Below are 19,854 nucleotides of genomic sequence, written 5' to 3' on the forward strand. Positions count from 1 at the left end.
CAGGTGGACGGTATGGGGGGTGTCAGGTGGGTTAGTATGGGGGGTGTCAGGTGGGTTGGTATGGGGGGTGTCAGGTGAGTTGGTATGGGGGGTGTCAGGTGGACGGTATGGGGGGTGTCAGGTGGATTGGTATGTGGGGGTGTCAGGTGGGATGGTATGTGGGGGTGTCAGGTGGGTTGGTATGGGGGGTGTCAGGTGGGTTGGTATGTGGGGGTGTCAGGTGGGTTGGTATTGGGGGTGTCAGGTGGGTTGGTATGTGGGGTGTCAGGTGGGTTGGTATGTGGGGGTGTCAGGTGGGTTGGTATTGGGGGTGTCAGGTGGGTTGGTATGTGGGGTGTCAGGTGGGTTGGTATGTGGGGGTGTCAGGTGGGTTGGTATTGGGGGTGTCAGGTGGGTTGGTATGTGGGGGTGTCAGAAGATGTAATGAAAGACATTGATGTCCCCGGATTCGGGGATTAACCCCCCGTGTCACCTCCAGGAACGCAGGATGCCGCATGTCAGTCACATCGCTCATTGGTGCAGAGTTAGTTTTCCTAGCATGGGCCCTGGTGGGGTGGGGCCGCAGTGATGGACGGGGGTTGGGCCGCGGTGATGGACGGGGGTTGGGCCCCGGTGATGGATGGGGGTGGGGCCCCGGAGATGGATGGGGGTGGGGCCCCGGAGATGGATGGGGGTTTGGCCCCGGGTCTTTGCGGGCGAGGTGAGTGTTACCTTCAACTGGCCTACAAAGTCCCAGAGCCCGGCCCCCCGATCAGCCCAGGAAGATCTTCTGTCCGGAGTGTGTTATGTATAGAGATAATATTGTACGGGGGGGTATAATATAGAGGAATAATATTGTACGGGGGGGTATAATATAGAGGAATAATATTGTACGGGGGGTATAATATAGAGGAATAATATTGTACGGGGGGGTATAATATAGAGGAATAATATTGTACGGGGGGGTATAATATAGAGGAATAATATTTGTACGGGGGGGGTATAATCTAGAGGAATAATATTGTACGGGGGGTATAATATAGAGGAATAATATTGTATGGGGGGTATAATATAGAGGAATAATATTGTACGGGGGGTATAATATAGAGGAATAATATTGTACGGGGGTATAATATAGAGGAATAATATTGTACGGGGGGTATAATATAGAGGAATAATATTGTACGGGGGGTATAATATAGAGGAATAATATTGTACGGGGGGTATAATATAGAGGAATAATATTGTACGGGGGGTATAATATAGAGGAATAATATTGTACGGGGGGGTATAATATAGAGGAATAATATTGTACGGGGGGGTATAATATAGAGGAATAATATTGTACGGGGGGTATAATATAGAGGAATAATATTGTACGGGGGATATAATATAGAGGAATAATATTGTATGGAGGGTATAATATAGAGGAATAATATTGTACGGGGGGTATAATATAGAAGAATAATATTGTACGGGGGGTATAATATAGAGGAATAATATTGTACGGGGGGTATAATATAGAGGAATAATATTGTACGGGGGGTATAATATAGAGGAATAATATTGTACGGGGGGTATAATATAGAGGAATAATATTGTATGGAGGGTATAATATAGAGGAATAATATTGTACGGGGGGTATAATATAGAGGAATAATATTGTATGGAGGGTATAATATAGAGGAATAATATTGTACGGGGGTATAATATAGAGGAATAATATTGTACGGGGGGTATAATATAGAGGAATAATATTGTATGGAGGGTATAATATAGAGGAATAATATTGTACGGGGGGTATAATATAGAGGAATAATATTGTACGGGGGGTATAATATAGAGGAATAATATTGTACGGGGGGTATAATATAGAGGAATAATATTGTATGGGGGGTATAATATAGAGGAATAATATTGTATGGGGGGTATAATATAGAAGAATAATATTGTATGGAGGGTATAATATAGAGGAATAATATTGTACGAGGGGGGTTTAATATAGAGGAATAATATTGTACGGGGGGGGGTATAATATAGAGGAATAATATTGTACGGAGGGTATAATATAGAGGAATAATATTGTACGGGGGGTATAATATAGAGGAATAATATTGTACGGGGGGGTATAATATAGAGGAATAATATTGTACGGGGGGTATAATATAGAAGAATAATATTGTACGGGGGGTATAATATAGAGGAATAATATTGTACGGGGGGTATAATATAGAGGAATAATATTGTATGGGGGGGTATAATATAGAGGAATAATATTGTACGGGGGGGGGTATAATATAGAGGAATAATATTGTACGGGGGGGTATAATATAGAGGAATAATATTGTACGGGGGGTATAATATAGTGGAATAATATTGTACAGGGGGGTATAATATAGAAGAATAATATTGTACGGGGGGTATAATATAGAGGAATAATATTGTACGGGGGGGTATAATATAGAGGAATAATATTGTACGGGGGGGTATAATATAGAGGAATAATATTGTACGGGGGGTATAATATAGAAGAATAATATTGTACGGGGGGTATAATATAGAGGAATAATATTGTACGGGGGGGTATAATATAGAGGAATAATATTGTACGGGGGGTATAATATAGAGGGATAATATTGTACGGGGGGGTATAATATAGAGGAATAATATTGTACGGGGGGGTATAATATAGAGGAATAATATTTGTACGGGGGGGTATAATCTAGAGGAATAATATTGTACGGGGGGTATAATATAGAGGAATAATATTGTACGGGGGGGTATAATATAGAGGAATAATATTGTACGGGGGGTATAATATAGAGGAATAATATTGTACGGGGGGATATAATATAGAGGAATAATATTGTACGGGGGGTATAATCTAGAGGAATAATATTGTACGGGGGGGTATAATATAGAGGAATAATATTGTCCGGGGGGGTATAATATAGAGGAATAATATTGTACGGGGGGTATAATATAGAGGAATAATATTGTACGGGGGGATATAATATAGAGGAATAATATTGTACGGGGGGTATAATATAGAGGAATAATATTGTACGGGGGGTATGATATAGAGGAATAATATTGTACGGGGGGGTATAATATAGAGGAATAATATTGTACGGGGGTATAATATAGAGGAATAATATTGTACGGGGGTATAATATAGAGGAATAATATTGTATGGGGGGTATAATATAGAGGAATAATATTGTATGGGGGGTATAATATAGAAGAATAATATTGTATGGAGGGTTTAATATAGAGGAATAATATTGTACGGGGGGGGGGTATAATATAGAGGAATAATATTGTACGGAGGGTATAATATAGAGGAATAATATTGTACGGGGGGTATAATATAGAGGAATAATATTGTACGGGGGGGGGTATAATATAGAGGAATAATATTGTACGGAGGGTATAATATAGAGGAATAATATTGTATGGGGGGTATAATATAGAGGAATAATATTGTACGGGGGGGTATAATATAGAGGAATAATATTGTACGGGGGGTATAATATAGAGGAATAATATTGTATGGGGGGTATAATATAGAGGAATAATATTGTACGGGGGGTATAATATAGAAGAATAATATTGTACGGGGGGTATAATATAGAGGAATAATATTGTACGGGGGGTATAATATAGAGGAATAATATTGTATGGGGGGTATAATATAGAGGAATAATATTGTACGGGGGGGGGGTATAATATAGAGGAATAATATTGTACGGGGGGTATAATATAGTGGAATAATATTGTACAGGGGGGTATAATATAGAAGAATAATATTGTACGGGGGGTATAATATAGAGGAATAATATTGTACGGGGGGGTATAATATAGAGGAATAATATTGTACGGGGGGTATAATATAGAGGAATAATATTGTACGGGGGGTATAATATAGAAGAATAATATTGTACGGGGGGTATAATATAGAGGAATAATATTGTACGGGGGGGTATAATATAGAGGAATAATATTGTACGGGGGGTATAATATAGAGGGATAATATTGTACGGGGGATATAATATAGAGGAATAATATTGTATGGAGGGTATAATATAGAGGAATAATATTGTACGGGGGGTATAATATAGAGGAATAATATTGTACGGGGGGTATAATATAGAGGAATAATATTGTACGGGGGGTATAATATAGAGGAATAATATTGTACGGGGGGTATAATATAGAGGAATAATATTGTATGGAGGGTATAATATAGAGGAATAATATTGTACGGGGGGTATAATATAGAGGAATAATATTGTACGGGGGTATAATATAGAGGAATAATATTGTACGGGGGGTATAATATAGAGGAATAATATTGTATGGAGGGTATAATATAGAGGAATAATATTGTACGGGGGGTATAATATAGAGGAATAATATTGTACGGGGGGTATAATATAGAGGAATAATATTGTACGGGGGGTATAATATAGAGGAATAATATTGTATGGGGGGTATAATATAGAGGAATAATATTGTATGGGGGGTATAATATAGAAGAATAATATTGTATGGAGGGTATAATATAGAGGAATAATATTGTACGAGGGGGGTTTAATATAGAGGAATAATATTGTACGGGGGGGGGGTATAATATAGAGGAATAATATTGTACGGAGGGTATAATATAGAGGAATAATATTGTACGGGGGGTATAATATAGAGGAATAATATTGTACGGGGGGGTATAATATAGAGGAATAATATTGTACGGGGGGTATAATATAGAAGAATAATATTGTACGGGGGGTATAATATAGAGGAATAATATTGTACGGGGGGTATAATATAGAGGAATAATATTGTATGGGGGGGTATAATATAGAGGAATAATATTGTACGGGGGGGGTATAATATAGAGGAATAATATTGTACGGGGGGGGTATAATATAGAGGAATAATATTGTACGGGGGGTATAATATAGTGGAATAATATTGTACAGGGGGGTATAATATAGAAGAATAATATTGTACGGGGGGTATAATATAGAGGAATAATATTGTACGGGGGGGTATAATATAGAGGAATAATATTGTACGGGGGTATAATATAGGGGAATAATATTGTACGGGGGGTATAATATAGAGGAATAATATTGTACGGGGGGGTATAATATAGAGGAATAATATTGTACGGGGGGTATAATATAGAAGAATAATATTGTACGGGGGGTATAATATAGAGGAATAATATTGTACGGGGGGGTATAATATAGAGGAATAATATTGTACGGGGGATATAATATAGAGGAATAATATTGTACGGGGGATATAATATAGAGGAATAATATTGTATGGAGGGTATAATATAGAGGAATAATATTGTACGGGGGGTATAATATAGAGGAATAATATTGTACGGGGGGTATAATATAGAGGAATAATATTGTACGGGGGGTATAATATAGAGGAATAATATTGTACGGGGGGTATAATATAGAGGAATAATATTGTATGGAGGGTATAATATAGAGGAATAATATTGTACGGGGGGGGGTATAATATAGAGGAATAATATTGTACGGGGGGTATAATATAGAGGAATAATATTGTACGGGGGGTATAATATAGAGGAATAATATTGTATGGAGGGTATAATATAGAGGCATAATATTGTACGGGGGGTATAATATAGAGGAATAATATTGTACGGGGGGTATAATATAGAGGAATAATATTGTATGGAGGGTATAATATAGAGGAATAATATTGTACGGGGGGTATAATATAGAGCAGGGGTAATGAATTAAAATTCAAGGAGGTCCGGTTGCTAAAATTTTCTTTGGGCCGAGGTCCGAATCTGAAGTCTGTGCTATGACTCAGAAAGATGGGCAAAACAAAAACGTGTCCATCAGCGTTGCTCTTAACATAAAATATGCCCATCTGAGTGCCCCCTAACATAAAATGTGCCCTTAGCATAAAATTTGCTCATCAGCGTGACCCTTAACATAAAATAAGGGACACGCTGATGGGCACATTTTATGTTAGGGGGCACTCTGATGGGCATATTTTATGTTAGGGGGCAATCTGATGGGCAAAACAAAACGTGTAAATCAGCATTGCTCTTAACATAAAATATGGCCATCAGAGTGCCCCTTAGCATAAAATATGCCCATCAGATTGCCCCCTAACATAAAATATGCCCATCAGAGTGCCCCTTAGCATAAAATATGCCCATCAGAGTAGCATAAAATATGCCCATCAGAGTGCCCCCTAACATAAAATGTGCCCTTCAGAGTGCCCCTAACATAAAATGTGCCCATCAGAGTGCCCCCTAACATTAAATTTGCCCATCAGAGTGCCCCCTAACATAAAATGTGCCCATCAGAGTGCCCCCTAACATAAAATGTGCCCATCAGAGTGCCCCCTAACATAAAATGTGCCCATCAGAGTGCCCCCTAACATAAAATGTGCCCATCAGAGTGCCCCCTAGCATAAAATGTGCCCATCAGAGTAGCATAAAATGTGCCCATCAGAGTAGCATAAAATGTGCCCATCAGAGTGCCCCCTAGCATAAAATGTGCCCATCAGAGTGCCCCCTAGCATAAAATAGGCCCATCAGCGTGACCCGTAACATAAAATAAGGGGCACTCTGGGCACATTTTATGTTAGGGGGCACTCTGATGGGCACATTTTATGTTAGGGGGCACTCTGATGGGCACTCTGATGGGCACATTTTATGTTAGGGGGCACTCTGATGGGCAAAACCGTGTAAATCAGTGTTGCGCTTAACATAAAATCTGCCCATTAGAGTGCCCCTTAACATTAAATCTGCCCATTAGAGTGCCCCTTAACATAAAATAAGGGGCATGCTGATGGGCACATTTTTTTTATGGGGCACTCTAATGAGCACTACAAAATATGCCCATCAATCTGCAGACTTTAAAAACCTCCCATCAGCTTTAAGTGCAGCTATGACCACATTCCTTTCTCCCCTTGTGCTCCACATACCTGGAGCCAGGAGCCGAGCCAGAAGCCACGAGCAGGGGGGCGGGGCGCGCACATAATGTCACGCCCCAACTCGCTGCCTGGCTGAATGGGAGCCGCAGTCAGGAGCGGGGGGCGGGTCGTGCGCGTGACGTCACGCCCCTACTCGCGGCCCGACAGGACACCGGCCGGGAACCGCAGCGCACACACAGTACGTCACTGGTTGCTGGGACACCCGCGGTCCCAGCAAACCATTGAATGAATAAAGGAGGCGGCCTCGCGGTCCGGGTGAAAGCATCGTGCGGGCCGCCAATGGACCGCGGGCCGCCATTTAGTGACGGCCGATATAGAGGAATAATATTGTACGGGGGGTATAATATAGAGGAATAATATTGTACGGAGGGTATAATATAGAGGAATAATATTGTACGGGGGGGGTATAATATAGAGGAATAATATTGTACGGGCGGGGGGGTATAATATAGAGCAATAATATTGTACGGAGGGTATAATATAGAGGAATAATATTGTACGGGGGGTATAATATAGAGGAATAATATTGTACGGGGGGGGTATAATATAGAGGAATAATATTGTACGGGGGATATAATATAGTGGAATAATATTGTACGGGGGGGTATAATATAGAGGAATAATATTTTACGGGGGGTATAATATAGAGGAATAATATTGTACGGGCGGGGGGGTATAATATAGAGCAATAATATTGTACAGAGGGTATAATATAGAGGAATAATATTGTACGGGGGGTATAATATAGAGGAATAATATTTTACGGGGGGTATAATATAGAGGAATAATATTGTACGGGCGGGGGGGTATAATATAGAGCAATAATATTGTACGGAGGGTATAATATAGAGGAATAATATTGTACGGGGGGTATAATATAGAGGAATAATATTGTACGGGGGGGTATAATATAGAGGAATAATATTGTACGGGGGGTATAATATAGAAGAATAATATTGTACGGGGGGTATAATATAGAGGAATAATATTGTACGGGGGGTATAATATAGAGGAATAATATTGTACGGGGGGTATAATATAGAGGAATAATATTGTACGGGGGGTATAATATAGAGGAATAATATTGTACGGGGGGTATAATATAGAGGAATAATATTGTACGGGGGGTATAATATAGAGGAATAATATTGTACGGGGGGGTATAATATAGAGGAATAATATTGTAAGGGGGGGTATAATATAGAGGAATAATATTGTACGGGGGGTATAATATATAGGAATAATATTGTACGGGGGGGTATCATATAGAAGAATAATATTGTACGGGGGGGTATCATATAGAAGAATAATATTGTACGGGGGGTATAATATAGAGGAATAATATTGTATGGGGGGTATAATATAGAGGAATAATATTGTACGGGGGGTATAATATAGAGGAATAATATTGTACGGGGGGTATAATATAGAGGAATAATATTGTACGGGGGGTATAATATAGAGGAATAATATTGTACGGGGGGGGTATAATATAGAGGAATAATATTGTACGGGGGGTATAATATAGAGGAATAATATTGTACGGGGGGGTATAATATAGAGGAATAATATTGTACGGGGGGGGTATAATATAGAGGAATAATATTGTACGGGGGTATAATATAGAAGAATAATATTGTACGGGGGGTATAATATAGAGGAATAATATTGTACGGGGGGGGTATAATATAGAGGAATAATATTGTACGGGGGGTATAATATAGAAGAATAATATTGTACGGGGGGTATAATATAGAGGAATAATATTGTACGGGGGGTATAATATAGAGGAATAATATTGTACGGGGGGTATAATATAGAAGAATAATATTGTACGGGGGGTATAATATAGAGGAATAATATTGTACGGGGGGTATAATATAGAGGAATAATATTGTATGGGGGGGTATAATATAGAGGAAGAATATTGTATGGGGGGCATAATATAGAGGAAGAATATTGTATGGGGGGGGATATAATATAGAGGAATAATATTGTACCGGGGGGGTATAATATAGAGGAATAATATTGTACGGGGGGGATATAATATAGAGGAATAATATTGTACGGGGGGTATAATATAGGGGAATAATATTGTACGGGGGGGTATAATATAGAGGAATAATATTGTACGTGGGGTATAATATAGAAGAATAATATTGTACGGGGGGTATAATATAGAGGAATAATATTGTACGGGGGGTATAATATAGAGGAATAATATTGTACGGGGGGTATAATATAGAGGAATAATATTGTACGGGGGGTATAATATAGAGGAATAATATTGTACGGGGGGTATAATATAGAGGAATAATATTGTACGGGGGGGTATAATATAGAGGAATAATATTGTAAGGGGGGGTATAATATAGAGGAATAATATTGTACGGGGGGTATAATATAGAGGAATAATATTGTACGGGGGGTATCATATAGAAGAATAATATTGTACGGGGGGGGTATCATATAGAAGAATAATATTGTACGGGGGGTATAATATAGAGGAATAATATTGTATGGGGGGTATAATATAGAGGAATAATATTGTACGGGGGTATAATATAGAGGAATAATATTGTACGGGGGGTATAATATAGAGGAATAATATTGTACGGGGGGGGTATAATATAGAGGAATAATATTGTACGGGGGGTATAATATAGAGGAATAATATTGTACGGGGGGGTATAATATAGAGGAATAATATTGTACGGGGGGGGTATAATATAGAGGAATAATATTGTACGGGGGTATAATATAGAAGAATAATATTGTACGGGGGGTATAATATAGAGGAATAATATTGTACGGGGGGGTATAATATAGAGGAATAATATTGTACGGGGGGTATAATATAGAAGAATAATATTGTATGGGGGGGTATAATATAGAGGAAGAATATTGTATGGGGGGCATAATATAGAGGAAGAATATTGTATGGGGGGGATATAATATAGAGGAATAATATTGTACCTGGGGGGTATAATATAGAGGAATAATATTGTACGGGGGGGATATAATATAGAGGAATAATATTGTACGGGGGGTATAATATAGGGGAATAATATTGTACGGGGGGGTATAATATAGAGGAATAATATTGTACGGGGGGGTATAATATAGAGGAATAATATTGTACGGGGGGGGGCTATAATATAGAGGAAGAATATTGTACGGGGGAATATAATATAGAGGAATAATATTGTACGGGGGGTATAATATAGAGGAATAATATTGTACGGGGGGATATAATATAGAGGAATAATATTGTACGGGGGGGTATAATATAGGGGAATAATAATGTAAGGGTAGGGGTATAATATAGGGGAATAATATTGTACGGGGGGGTATAATATAGAGGAATAATATCGTACCGGGGGGTATAATATAGAGGAATAATATTGTACGGGGGGGTATAATATAGAGGAATAATATTGTACGGGGGGTATAATATAGAGGAATAATATTGTACGGGGGGGGTATAATATAGAGGAATAATATCGTACGGGGGGGGGGGCTATAATATAGAGGAATAATATTGTACGGGGGGGGGGTAAAATATAGAGGAATAATATTGTATGGGGGGGGGCTATAATATAGAGGAATAATATTGTACGGGGGGTATAATATAGAGGAATAATAATGTACGGGGGGGGGTTTAATATAGAGGAATAATATTGAACGGGGGGTATAATATAGAGGAATAATAATGTACGGGGGGATATAATATAGAGGAATAATATCGTACGGGGGGGTATAATATAGAGGAATAATAATGTATGGGGGGGGTATAATATAGAGGAATAATATTGTACGGGGGGGTATAATATAGAGGAATAATATTGTACGGGGGGGTATAATATAGAGGAATAATGATAATATATATAAGGCGGGGGGGGATATAGAGGAATAATGATAATATATATAATGCGGGGGGGGGTATAATATAGAGGAATAATGATAATATATATAAGGCGGGGGGGGGATATAGAGGAATAATGATAATATATATAATGCGGGGGGGGTATAATATAGAGGAATAATGATAATATATATAAGGCGGGGGGGGGATTTAGAGGAATAATGATAATATATATAATGCGGGGGGGGGGGATATAGAGGAATAATGATAATATATATAATGCGGGGGGGGTATAATATAGAGGAATAATGATAATATATATAAGGCGGGGGGGGGGATATAGAGGAATAATGATAATATATATAAGGCGGGGGTTGGGGAATATAGAAAAGCAAAGGACACTTTTCATGGAGGAGAAGTTCTTGGAAAAGTTGGGCGAGGTTCCAGGAAGAGATGGGGGAGAGATGTGCGGGACTCGCTCTCTGGAAGTGACGGGTAGTTTTAAAGCTCCATCCCAAATTCTGATTCTCTTAGCACCGGTCCTGGGTTGTCAGGCCAGGAATGTGGGTGCTGGGGGTGGGGAGTCGCCCAGGGTGTCAGGCCAGGAATGTGGGTGCTGGGGGTGGGGAGTCACCCGGGGTGTCAGAAAGTCAGACCCGCTGCACAGCTGACATGGAAAAATATTGATACATTGTTTCGTATTCGGCCCTCCAGGTATCCTCCATATTGATACATTGTGCCGCAATCTGTCCTGGTTTCTATGGTGAGGAGTTCCGGCACAAAGGACGCGGTAAGGGACAGAGCGATCGCTCATCAGTATTGATGTTCCAGGCACACTGGGCCGCTCTCCGTCTTTTCCATGTGGGCTGTGTAGCGGGTCTGATGTTCCGGCACACTGGGCCGCTCTCCGTCTTTTCCATGTCGGCTGTGTAGCGGGTCTGATGTTCCGGCACACTGGGCCGCTCTCCGTCTTTTCCATGTTTCCTGTGTAGCGGGTCTGATGTTCCGGCACACTGGGCCGCTCTCCGTCTTTTCCATGTGGGCTGTGCAGCGGGTCTGATGTTCCGGCACACTGGGCCGCTCTCCGTCTTTTCCATATGGGCTGTGTAACGGGTCTGATGTTCCGGCACACTGGGCCGCTCTCCGTCTTTTCCATATGGGCTGTGTAACGGGTCTGATGTTCCGGCACACTGGGCCGCTCTCCGTCTTTTCCATGCGGGCTGTGCAGCGGGTCTGATGTTCCGGGCACACTGGGCCGCTCTCCGTCTTTTCCATGTGGGCTGTGTAGCGGGTCTGATGTTCCGGCACACTGGGCCGCTCTCCGTCTTTTCCATGTGGGCTGTGTAGCGGGTCTGATGTTCCGGCACACTGGGCCGCTCTCCGTCTTTTCCATGTGGGCTGTGTAGCGGGTCTGATGTTCCGGCACACTGGGCCGCTCTCCGTCTTTTCCATGTCAGCTGTGTAGCGGGTCTGATGTTCCGGGCACACTGGGCCGCTCCCAATCTTTTTCATGTGGGCTGTGTAGCGGGTCTGATGTTTCGGCACACTGGGCCGCTCTCCGTCTTTTCCATATGGGCTGTGTAGCGGGTCTGATGTTCCGGCACACTGGGCTGCTCTCCGTCTTTTCCATATGGGCTGTGTAGCGGGTCTGATGTTCCGGCACACTGGGCCGCTCTCCGTCTTTTCCATGCGGGCTGTGCAGCGGGTCTGATGTTCCGGGCACACTGGGCCGCTCTCAATCTTTTTCATGTGGGCTGTGTAGCGGGTCTGATGTTCCGGCACACTGGGCCGCTCTCCGTCTTTTCCATGTGGGCTGTGTAGCGGGTCTGATGTTCCGGCACACTGGGCCGCTCTCCGTCTTTTCCATGTTGGCTGTGCAGCGGGTCTGATGTTCCGGCACACTGGGCCGCTCCCAATCTTTTTCATGTGGGCTGTGTAGCGGGTCTGATGTTTCGGCACACTGGGCCGCTCTCCGTCTTTTCCATATGGGCTGTGTAGCGGGTCTGATGTTCCGGCACACTGGGCTGCTCTCCGTCTTTTCCATGTGGGCTGTGTAGCGAGTCTGATGTTCCGGCACACTGGGCCGCTCTCCGTCTTTTCCATGTTTCCTGTGTAGCGGGTCTGATGTTCCGGCACACTGGGCCGCTCTCCGTCTTTTCCATGTCAGCTGTGTAGCGGGTCTGATGTTCCGGCACACTGGGCCGCTCTCCGTCTTTTCCATGTTTCCTGTGTAGCGGGTCTGATGTTCCGGGCACACTGGGCCGCTCTCCGTCTTTTCCATGTTTCCTGTGTAGCGGGTCTGATGTTCCGGCACACTGGGCCGCTCTCCGTCTTTTCCATGTTTCCTGTGTAACGGGTCTGATGTTCCGGCACACTGGGCCGCTCTCCGTCTTTTCCATGTTGGCTGTGTAGCGGGTCTGATGTTCCGGGCACACTGGGCCGCTCTCCGTCTTTTCCATGTTTCCTGTGTAGCGGGTCTGATGTTCCGGCACACTGGGCCGCTCTCCGTCTTTTCCATGTTTCCTGTGTAACGGGTCTGATGTTCCGGCACACTGGGCCGCTCTCCGTCTTTTCCATGTTGGCTGTGTAGCGGGTCTGATGTTCCGGCACACTGGGCCGCTCTCCGTCTTTTCCATGTTGGCTGTGTAGCGGGTCTGATGTTCCGGCACACTGGGCCGCTCTCCGTCTTTTCCATGTGGGCTGTGCAGCGGGTCTGATGTTCCGGCACACTGGGCCGCTCTCCGTCTTTTCCATGTCGGCTGTGTAGCGGGTCTGATGTTCCGGCACACTGGGCCGCTCTCCGTCTTTTCCATGTTGGCTGTGTAGCGGGTCTGATGTTCCGGCACACTGGGCCGCTCTCCGTCTTTTCCATGTGGGCTGTGCAGCGGGTCTGATGTTCCGGCACACTGGGCCGCTCTCCGTCTTTTCCATGTCGGCTGTGTAGCGGGTCTGATGTTCCGGCACACTGGGCCGCTCTCCGTCTTTTCCATGTCGGCTGTGTAGCGGGTCTGATGTTCCGGCACACTGGGCCGCTCTCCGTCTTTTCCATGTCGGCTGTGTAGCGAGTCTGATGTTCCGGCACACTGGGCCGCTCTCCGTCTTTTCCATATGGGCTGTGTAGCGGGTCTGATGTTCCGGCACACTGGGCCGCTCTCCGTCTTTTCCATATGGGCTGTGTAGCGGGTCTGATGTTCCGGGCACACTGGGCCGCTCCCAATCTTTTTCATGTGGGCTGTGTAGCGGGTCTGATGTTCCGGCACACTGGGCTGCTCTCCGTCTTTTCCATGTCAGCTGTGTAGCGAGTCTGATGTTCCGGCACACTGGGCCGCTCTCCGTCTTTTCCATGTTTCCTGTGTAGCGGGTCTGATGTTCCGGCACACTGGGCCGCTCTCCGTCTTTTCCATGTTTCCTGTGTAGCGGGTCTGATGTTCCGGCACACTGGGCTGCTCTCCGTCTTTTCCATGTTTCCTGTGTAGCGGGTCTGATGTTCCGGCACACTGGGCTGCTCTCCGTCTTTTCCATGTCGGCTGTGTAGCGGGTCTGATGTTCCGGGCACACTGGGCCGCTCTCCGTCTTTTCCATGTGGGCTGTGTAGCGGGTCTGATGTTCCGGCACACTGAGCCGCTCTCCGTCTTTTCCATGTTTCCTGTGTAGCGGGTCTGATGTTCCGGCACACTGGGCCGCTCTCCGTCTTTTCCATGTTTCCTGTGTAGCGGGTCTGATGTTCCGGCACACTGGGCCGCTCTCCGTCTTTTCCATGTGGGCTGTGTAGCGGGTCTGATGTTCCGGCACACTGGGCTGCTCTCCGTCTTTTCCATGTCGGCTGTGTAGCGGGTCTGATGTTCCGGCACACTGGGCTGCTCTCCGTCTTTTCCATGTCGGCTGTGTAGCGGGTCTGATGTTCCGGGCACACTGGGCCGCTCTCCGTCTTTTCCATGTCGGCTGTGTAGCGGGTCTGATGTTCCGGCACACTGGGCCGCTCTCCGTCTTTTCCATGTGGGCTGTGTAGCGGGTCTGATGTTCCGGCACACTGGGCCGCTCTCCGTCTTTTCCATGTGGGCTGTGTAGCGAGTCTGATGTTCCGGCACACTGGGCCGCTCTCCGTCTTTTCCATGTCAGCTGTGTAGCGGGTCTGATGTTCCGGCACACTGGGCCGCTCTCCGTCTTTTCCATGTCAGCTGTGTAGCGGGTCTGATGTTCCGGCACACTGGGCCGCTCTCAATCTTTTTCACGTTTCCTGTGTAACGGGTCTGATGTTCCGGCACACTGGGCCGCTCTCCGTCTTTTCCATGTTGGCTGTGTAGCGGGTCTGATGTTCCGGCACACTGGGCCGCTCTCCGTCTTTTCCATGTTTCCTGTGTAACGGGTCTGATGTTCCGGCACACTGGGCCGCTCTCCGTCTTTTCCATGTTTCCTGTGTAACGGGTCTGATGTTCCGGCGCACTGGGCCGCTCTCCGTCTTTTCCATGTTGGCTGTGTAGCGGGTCTGATGTTCCGGCACACTGGGCCGCTCTCCGTCTTTTCCATGTTTCCTGTGTAACGGGTCTGATGTTCCGGCACACTGGGCCGCTCTCCGTCTTTTCCATGTTTCCTGTGTAACGGGTCTGATGTTCCGGCGCACTGGGCCGCTCTCCGTCTTTTCCATGTCGGCTGTGTAGCGGGTCTGATGTTCCGGGGAAGGTCCTCTATATTGGTGAAGTCCCTTTCTATGTAGGAAGGTTCTCGGTATAGGTGAAAGCCCTCTCTGTGTGAGGACCCCCTATATGGGTGAAGGCCCTTGGTATAGGTGAAGGCCCTCTCTGTGTGAAGCCTGGAAGGCCATTTTCTTCTGAGCTCCGAGTTGTCAGAACGTTCGATGTGATGGAGATGTCTCGGACATTTATATCTAGAATAGTTATGTCGTATTTTTCCCACCATGACATACAAATAACGCTGTAAAGCTTTATGGGATGTCTGGTGTATAGAGATGGTGGGGTACAGAGAACATGGTCTGTTTCAGACATTTGATTGATTTGGGTGAGTTATTTGGATTCAATCCTCTTCCATCAGAAGGTTCCAAGTCTCACAGTAGAGAGAAAACGGCACATTTTTTTGTTATATTTGATCATTTGGTACCAAATGACAGATGGGGGAGAAGAAGTCTCCTGGTTGTGCAGGGATTGGACGGTTGTGGTGGAGCAGAGGGAACCGCCTGGAGCTTTTGTGTTACTTGCTGCTCCTCTGGAATGGGTTAATCCGCTCTTGTCTTTGTGTTGTAGTGACCTGGGTGCACCAGCAGGGGGCGGCAGAGCTGATGTAATCCAGGCAGTAATGTGATTTATGGTTACACAGTTCCTGCTGTATTACACCCACTGTCCAATCAGGACAGGTCCTCTTCATCACTCAGATTAACCCTTTGTGGGCAGCTGGATTATTTGCAGCACATTGATCCCACAATGCCAACAATGGTTTATTCTGACGTTACTGGACCAATCAGACTCCACCATGAAGCTGCCCTTTCACTGGCAGCTGGGAAGCAGAACCTATTGTGCCAGTAATTGAGGATTTGGTGATACCAGGCAGGCGCTGCATATTAAAGAAGGTGAGGGGGGCATCCTATCTCTGTACTGCCACTGCTGCACCACCATGTACTTCTGCAGCCACCATTCTGCACCCACCGCTAGTGCCCCACCATGCACTTCTGCAGCCATCGCTTCTGCCCCACCATGCACTTCTGCAGCTATCGCTTCTGCCCCACCATGCACTTCTGCAGCTATCGCTTCTGCCCCACCATGCACTTCTGCAGCCATTGCTTCTGCCCCACCATGCACTTCTGCAGCCACCATTCTGCGCCCACCGCTAGTGCACCACCATGCACTCCTGCACCACTGTGCACTTCTGCAGCCACCGCTTCTGCACCACCGTGCACTCCTACAGCCACCATGCACATCTGCCCCACCATGCACTTCTGCAGCCATCGCTGCTGCCCCACCATGCACTTCTGCAGCCATCGCTGCTGCCCCACCATGCACTTCTGCAGCCATCGCTTCTGCCCCACCATGCACTTCTGCAGCCATCGCTTCTGCCCCACCATGCACTTCTGCAGCTATCGCTTCTGCCCCACCATGCACTTCTGCAGTCATCGCTTCTGCCCCACCATGCACTTCTGCAGCCACCGCTTCTGCCCCACTATGCACTTCTGCAGCCACCGCTTCTGCCCCACCATGCATTTCTGCAGCTATCGCTTCTGCCCCACCATGCACTTCTGCAGCCATCGCTTCTGCCCCACCATGCACTTCTGCAGCCATCGCTTCTGCCCCACCATGCACTTCTGCAGCCAACGCTTCTGCCCCACCATGCACTTCTGCAGCCATCGCTTCTGCCCCACCATGCACTTCTGCAGCCACCGCTTCTGCACCACCATGCACTTCTGCAGCTATCGCTTCTGCCCCACCATGCACTTCTGCAGCTATCGCTTCTGCCCCACCATGCACTTCTGCAGCTATCGCTTCTGCCCCACCATGCACTTCTGCAGCTATCGCTTCTGCCCCACTATGCACTTCTGCAGCTATCGCTTCTGCCCCACCATGCACTTCTGTAGCCACCGCTTCTGCGCCACCATGCATTTCTGCAGCTATCGCTTCTGCACCACCATGCACTCCTAAAGCCACCATGCACATCTGCACCACCATGCACTCCTACAGCCACCGCTTCTGCACCCACCGCTTCAGCACCACCGTGCACTTCTGTGGCCACTGCTTCTGCACCACCGTGCCCTTTTGCAGCTATCGCTTCTGCACCACCATGCACTTCTGCAGCTATCGCTTCTGCCCCACCATGCACTCCTACAGCCACCATGCACATCTGCCCCACCATGCACTTCTGCAGCCACCGCTTCTGCCCCACCATGCATTTCTGCAGCTATCGCTTCTGCCCCACCATGCACTTCTGCAGCTATCGCTTCTGCCCCACTATGCACTTCTGCAGCCACCGCTTCTGCCCCACCATGCATTTCTGCAGCTATCGCTTCTGCCCCACCATGCACTTCTGCAGCTATCGCTTCTGCCCCACTATGCACTTCTGCAGCTATCGCTTCTGCCCCACCATGCACTTCTGTAGCCACCGCTTCTGCCCCACCATGCACTTCTGCAGCCATCGCTTCTGCCCCACCATGCACTTCTGCAGCCATCGCTTCTGCCCCACCATGCACTTCTGCAGCTATCGCTTCTGCCCCACCATGCACTTCTGCAGCCACCGCTTCTGCACCACCATGCACTTCTGCAGCTATCGCTTCTGCCCCACCATGCACTCCTACAGCCACCATGCACATCTGCCCCACCATGCACTTCTGCAGCCACCGCTTCTGCCCCACCATGCATTTCTGCAGCTATCGCTTCTGCCCCACCATGCACTTCTGCAGCTATCGCTTCTGCCCCACTATGCACTTCTGCAGCTATCGCTTCTGCCCCACCATCCACTTCTGCAACCACCGCTTCTGCACCACCATGCACTTCTGCAGCCATTGCTTCTGCCCCACCATGCACTTCTGTAGCCACCATTCTGCACCCACCGCTAGTGCACCACCATGCACTCCTACAGCCACCGCTTCAGCACCACCGTGCACTTCTGTGGCCACTGCTTCTGCACCACCGTGCCCTTTTGCAGCTATCGCTTCTGCACCACCATGCACTTCTGCAGCTATCGCTTCTGCCCCACCATGCACTCCTAGAGCCACCATGCACATCTGCCCCACCATGCACTTCTGCAGCCACCGCTTCTGCCCCACCATGCATTTCTGCAGCTATCGCTTCTGCCCCACCATGCACTTCTGCAGCTATCGCTTCTGCCCCACTATGCACTTCTGCAGCCACCGCTTCTGCCCCACCATGCATTTCTGCAGCTATCGCTTCTGCCCCACCATGCACTTCTGCAGCCATCGCTTCTGCCCCACCATGCACTTCTGCAGCTATCGCTTCTGCCCCACCATGCACTTCTGCAGCCATCGCTTCTGCCCCACCATGCACTTCTGCAGCTATCGCTTCTGCCCCACCATGCACTTCTGCAGCCATCGCTTCTGCCCCACCATGCACTTCTGCAGCCATCGCTTCTGCCCCACCATGCACTTCTGCAGCCATCGCTTCTGCCCCACCATGCACTTCTGCAGCTATCGCTTCTGCCCCACCATGCACTTCTGCAGCCATCGCTTCTGCCCCACCATGCACTTCTGCAGCCATCGCTTCTGCCCCACCATGCACTTCTGCAGCTATCGCTTCTGCCCCACCATGCACTCCTACAGCCACCATGCACATCTGCCCCACCATGCACTTCTGCAGCCACCGCTTCTGCCCCACCATGCATTTCTGCAGCTATCGCTTCTGCCCCACCATGCACTTCTGCAGCTATCGCTTCTGCCCCACTATGCACTTCTGCAGCTATCGTTTCTGCCCCACCATCCACTTCTGCAACCACCGCTTCTGCCCCACCATGCACTTCTGCAGCCACCGCTTCTGCCCCACCATGCACTTCTGCAGCTATCGCTTCTGCACCACCATGCACTCCTACAGCCACCATGCACATCTGCACCACCATGCACTCCTACAGCCACCGCTTCTGCACCCACCGCTTCAGCACCACCGTGCACTTCTGTGGCCACTGCTTCTGCACCACCGTGCCCTTTTGCAGCTATCGCTTCTGCCCCACCATGCACTTCTGCAGCTATCGCTTCTGCCCCACTATGCACTTCTGCAGCCACCGCTTCTGCCCCACCATGCATTTCTGCAGCTATCGCTTCTGCCCCACCATGCACTTCTGCAGCCATCGCTTCTGCCCCACCATGCACTTCTGCAGCTATCGCTTCTGCCCCACCATGCACTTCTGCAGCCATCGCTTCTGCCCCACCATGCACTTCTGCAGCTATCGCTTCTGCCCCACCATGCACTTCTGCAGCCATCGCTTCTGCCCCACCATGCACTTCTGCAGCCATCGCTTCTGCCCCACCATGCACTTCTGCAGCCATCGCTTCTGCCCCACCA

General features: G+C 46.7%; 1 long non-coding RNA gene across 1 annotated transcript in view; it reads left to right on the forward strand.

Annotated features, from left to right (window-relative positions):
• The first annotated feature begins 440 nt into the window (after nt 1–440).
• Nucleotides 441–19,854, forward strand: part of LOC309567589 — a 29,964-nt gene continuing 10,550 nt past the window's right edge. The window contains exon 1 of the long non-coding RNA XR_014225940.1: nt 441–496. This is a non-coding gene — a long non-coding RNA (uncharacterized lncRNA). The remainder of the gene's footprint in view (nt 497–19,854) is intronic.

The sequence above is a fragment of the Pelophylax lessonae genome (assembly GCF_965119305.1).
Source record: "Pelophylax lessonae genome assembly, chromosome: 11".
NCBI classification, from domain to species: Eukaryota; Metazoa; Chordata; class Amphibia; order Anura; family Ranidae; genus Pelophylax; species Pelophylax lessonae.